We start from the raw sequence: 5519 nt of genomic DNA, 5'->3' as shown, positions 1-5519 counted from the left end.
ATGAAAACCAAGAAGTCAGTTGATGAAGTAGCCTACCACCCCACCCCCACCCCCACCCCCTCCTTACCCCATTAAAAAAATATGGTTAAGGGCCTTCCCCTTCGCAAATTAAGTGCAACTTTAAAACTGATAGGCGAAACGTTCATGGACAAATAATGCAATATCATTTAATAGTTTGCGATAAAACTACCCTATTCGATGACTTCTAAAACAAGAGAGGGACATACCTAAAGCAATATACCAACATGTGGTCTTTTGCTGTAAACTGTAGAGACCTACGGGCATTTGTTGTGAATGGGCATATTTCAGCTAAATGTGTTTGACGGTCTCCGGTCTATTTTGGTCGGCTGTGGCCCGTTTCCAACCCGGAAGCGCGCACCGCGCGCAGTACCACTCAGAACTTGCAAGCAGTCCAGATAGTCACGTCCTGCTCGTATATGAGTTATTTCATGTTACCCTCTACCAATTTTATTGGTGATTGCAAGTTGTCCCATGCCCCTTGTGCCAGACCATTGCTGATAACGTTTTGTTTTGCTTTCCGTCTCTACTGGGCTCTAACCTCCTGATCTGCAGGTCTGTTTCTCGAACAAGGCGGGGATCTCTCTTAGTATTGTTGTTTGGCAGGCTGTGTCCTTAAACTGAATTCATTACAACTAATGTCTACATCGTTAATTTAAAGTAAAAAAAAATAACGCATTACATTTTTATTCCAAATGATATGTTTTTGTCCTTGTTTCTGCAATAGGCTACCCCTCATTTTGAGTATGTCTTCCCTGTGGGGGTCCTTCTGTTAGGGCCTATTGGCCCTTGAGGAGATTTGACTTAACGCTAGTCTGCAATCGTACAGGATTTCAAGCCTATACCCTTTTTTTGTCACATTCAGTAATCATCACATGGCCGCTAGCTGCCCATTCTGTGTAAACAGTCTGTAGGTAGCCCAGGCTTCGAAAACTGGAAACAAAGTGGGGGCAAACAAACCCTGCTTGGAGTTTCTCTGGGAATCCTGAAGGTAGAGGTGAGGTGTGCTTCATTGGTAGAAGAGGCTCTGCATTTGTTTTGGCAAGTATAGTGTTTTATTCTTTCGAACATGGACCCTGAATAGATAGTCCATGATACATTACCATAGAGGGATTCAGTTTAACAATGTCTTTTTAATTGGGATGTGCGGTGAAATCAAACATTTACTGTATGCCACATCAGTTTGTAATACTTGCATAACTATTTGTGTATTTATAAACCTATACCGATATCATGTAGCCTATATGTGCAAAGTAGTGGGAGAATACCACATACTGTGGCAAAATACTGACTTCAAATAATCATAGTTGGAAGTATGCACTTGAAATATTTTAGTGAGATGGCCCTGTACACTTACAATAAGGGATTTTACTGCTTTCCAGATATAAACTCAATCTATTGCAGCCTTACATCCAGCCCCCACAAAGGACCAGACAAACAATTTAAATATCAAACATGGTTATTGTATGTATATATGCAACAGCATGTTGTTAAAAAAAATAGCCCATTCATCAAATCACTAAGATCACAGATGTTAGAAAGGAGGACTGCTTCTCTGCTCATCACCTACAACCCCCTGTCTTAGTGTAGGAGTCTTGTTACCTGGGCCAGTTTGGGACTTTCCTCCCAATCATCAGTGAATGGAACGGGCAACAGAAAGTGAGGGTGTGAGTTTAAAGTCCCTAAAATACAGCACTCTTGTACACAACTGGCAGTTAGTAACACAGGATCTTTCTTTATTGCATGTCAGCCATGATTGAACATGACCAGTGAAGGTACAAAACCCATAAATGTGGCTAGTTAGTGGGTCCACAGTCCACAGAAAGGTTTGGTTTAATCCCATTGTGTGAATTGGTGCCTCCTGCTGGTTTGACAACAATACTGCACTAAGGCTTTATCTGAAATTCTACTCAACTAAAAACAAAGTATTATCTCCTTCATGTCAACTTATTAACTTAACTTAAACAATTTATTGATAATATGACATCTCGGTTCACTAGGGCCGGTCACCATGCAATGAATAATAGCACATCATCATTGAGTGGCGTAGTCAGAAAATAATCCAGTAGACAAAACAGAATGATATTGTCTTTTTCCCTCTTTCCGCCAAGAATTGTTTCATTTCATTTTTGTCTTCTTTCCATTTGGTCTGCCTTCATAAGCAGGGCACAGCCGTCACATTTATTGTCATTTAACTTAAGACATCAGTATTATTAGTTTTTGTCTTCATTTGTGTACATCTTCTTCTGCATTTTTAATGGCTATGTGAATAATTATGTAGGAATTGAATACACCAAAGGCACTCTTCCATTAACACGGTATTGAACATCATTGAGGTGCTATCGAGGTATTACAAGAGAGAAAGCCTGCCTGGCTTGTTTTCCTCCAAATATTTTAGTGGATATCAGGGCAGCACAGTGAATAGGCATTTTTGACATTAAATCAAAATGGTTATTTCTTCACTTTATGTTGCTATTTCTAAATAGGCAAACAGAAAATATTTATTGAAAATATTAAATTATATATTTACTGAATGAAAATACAGCAAAATAAGGCCAACAACAGAAAACAGCAAAAATACATCAGTAAGGTGATGATATTAATGTTAGTGGTGAGTTGTGGGTGCGCTGTGGCGTAACTGGCTACAGCACCTGTACCATATTTGGGCCCAAGTGCCCATGGGAATCCAGGCTCAAGTCCGACCTGGGTCATTTAGCGATCCCATCCCTTCTCTCTCTCCCACTCATTTCCTCTCACTGTCCTATCAAAATAAAGACAATAAGCCCCCAAAAAATATACAGAAAAAAAAGATTTGTGGCGGGGTATTATTATGCTCAGAGGGGTTGCTTTTCTGGTGGGTCAGGGAAGTGAGTGAAAAAAATGTCAAGGGTGTGTGTTTGGGTTGGGGTCGGGGGTTCTGGTATTAGGATTAGATGCTGACTTGTACACGGGTGGCTGAAATTGTTGGTACCCAAGCAATTTGTGATTCTCTGGGTCGGGGGAGAGGAAGTTGCGAGGCTGGTAAGGTTCTCTCAAAGCTGGGGCTGCCATATTTGGAAAATGGTGGGGATGAGACAAGCGTAAAGAAGGACAAACATCAGTTCAACACTCCACCAATCAGGACAGATGGAAGCCATTTTTTGCTGGGAGTTTCCCAAAAGGCACCTGAACGACTCTCAGACCATGAGAAGTAAAATCATCTGGTCTGATAAAAACGAAGACTGAACTTTTTGGCCACAATTCCCAACGGCGTGTGTGGAAGAAACCAGAGCTGCACTGATGATTGTCCTTCTCTACGCTTCTCTCATCCTCTCAAAGGAACTCTGGTCATTCATAGTGACCATTGGGTCCTTGGTTACATGTCATGTCGGCCCTTCGTCCCGGATTACTCAGTTTGGCTGAGTGGCCAGATCTAGGAAGACTGTTGGTTGTTCCAAACTTTGCTCTTGGGCACTTTTAATGCTGCAAAAACATTTCTTGTATCCTTCCCCAGATCTTCACACAACCCTGTCTCGCAGGTCTACGGACAATTTTCTCCACCTTGTGGCTTGGTTTTCACTCTGACATACACCATCAACCTGGGGCCTTATATAAAGAGATGTGTGCCTTTCCTAATAGTGTCCAGTGAATTCATTTAGGCACAGGTGGTCTCCAATCAAGTTGTAGAAACATCTCAAGGACCATTGATAGAAGTAGGATGCACCAGAGCTCAATTGGAAGCATCATAACAAAGGGTCTGAATACTTAATTATATCTGAATTATGTAAATGGAATATTTCAGTCTTTTATCTTTTATACATTTACAAAACACTCCAAACACCTGCTTTTTTGTGGATTGTGTTGGAGTATTGTGTGTAGATTGATGAGAAAAAAAATGAATTGAATCTATTTTAAGATGAGTCTGAAACATAACAAAATGTGAAAAACTTGAAAGGGTCTGAAAATGTTCCAGTTGCACTGTATTTTCTTCCGCCTTGTGCTCAATGTTCCGGTCGACTACCCCTATGAAAACTAGATAATATGACTGCAAACTCAGTCCTGCAAATTCTGTGTGTGTGTTTGTGTGTGTGTCTGTCTATGCTTGTGTGTGTGTGGTCTGTGTTTATGTGTGTGTGTGTGTGTGTGTCTGTGTTTGTTTGTGTGTGAGTGTGTGTGTGTGTGTGTCTGTGCTTGTGTGTGTGTGTGTGTGTGTGTGTGCGCGTGCGTTTATGTGTGTGTTTGTGTGTGCGCGTTTATGTGTGTGTTTGTGTGTGCTTGTGTGTGTGTGTGTATGTGCGCGCGTTTATGTGTGTGTTTGTGTGTGTGTGTGTGCGCGCGTGTTTATGTGTGTGTTTGTGTGTGCTTGTGTGTGTGTGTGTATGTGCGCGCGTTTATGTGTGTGTTTGTGTGTGTGTGTGTGCGCGCGTGTTTATGTGTGTGTTTGTGTGTGCTTGTGTGTGTGTGTGTATGTGCGCGCGTTTATGTGTGTGTTTGTGTGTGTGTGTGTGCCTGCATGTGTGTGCAAGCAACTTTGCGTGTGTGTGCATGCGTAGTGTACAGTCATTAAATGTACACAAATATTAATTTACTGTATGGTCCCCATGAACGAAATTCCACAAAACTTAGCATGCATTCAGAGGGTACACACACACACACACACACACACACACACACACATGAAACTTAGCATGCATTCAGAGGGTGTCATAATGATCCTACACTTCTAATTCCGTGCCGTTTTAAACCTATCAGTGAAAGATTCCTGAGATTGCAACGCCTCATTTTTGCTTTTTCATTTTTAACTAGGTGGCGCTATACATCAAATGAGTGGATATGGGTTGGGTTGCCATGGACCCTGGAGGCCAACATATAAAAACAAATTGGTCATCCGAGGCCCTACGGTTCTCAAGATATTCACAGAAAACTGTTCCCGGCCATCTACAGGCCAGTTGGTGTACAGTCACAAAATTTACACATTAATTAATTTATTGTATGGCCCCCCATGAACGGAATTCCACAAAACTTGGCATGCATTCAGAGGGTGTCAGAATGATTCTACACCTTCGCGCAAGCGAAGCGGCCATATAGGTTTAATCAGAGTTTTTTTTCTTCCGGATTTTTATTTTTTTTCTTCAGTAATTTCAGCAAACTCTGCAACTAGAAGGACAGTATGAAACGGTCTCTCCACTGATAAATATCACACTTACTAACTTGGAAATGAGGTCCTATGTCCAAAATCCTGAACCACCCCTTTACTTAATGTAGCCCCTTGTTTTAGTTTTGCCATTTACTTTGAGAAGGTTTGATTATTTAAAAAGGGTATGAATAATTTTGGACATGCCATTTTTCATAAATGTTCAAAAAAGGGAAAACGCTTCTTTTTTTAATCCATGTTTCTACCACATTGTCTTACAACCTTTAGCCATGTGGCAGTGTCATTTTCAGTCAGAACAAACATATTGGTCAAGAGAAAATCATATTAATATATATACACACTGCTCAAAAAAATTTAGGGAACACTT

The sequence above is a fragment of the Alosa pseudoharengus genome, unplaced genomic scaffold (assembly GCF_046254945.1).
Source record: "Alosa pseudoharengus isolate Yale_2024_CS ecotype anadromous, Long Island Sound unplaced genomic scaffold, YU_APseudo_1.1 YU_APseudo_1.1_scf_12, whole genome shotgun sequence".
In the NCBI taxonomy this organism is placed as follows: domain Eukaryota; kingdom Metazoa; phylum Chordata; class Actinopteri; order Clupeiformes; family Clupeidae; genus Alosa; species Alosa pseudoharengus.
The sequence above is the reverse complement of the archived record's forward strand: the minus strand, read 5'-3'. Positions refer to the sequence as shown.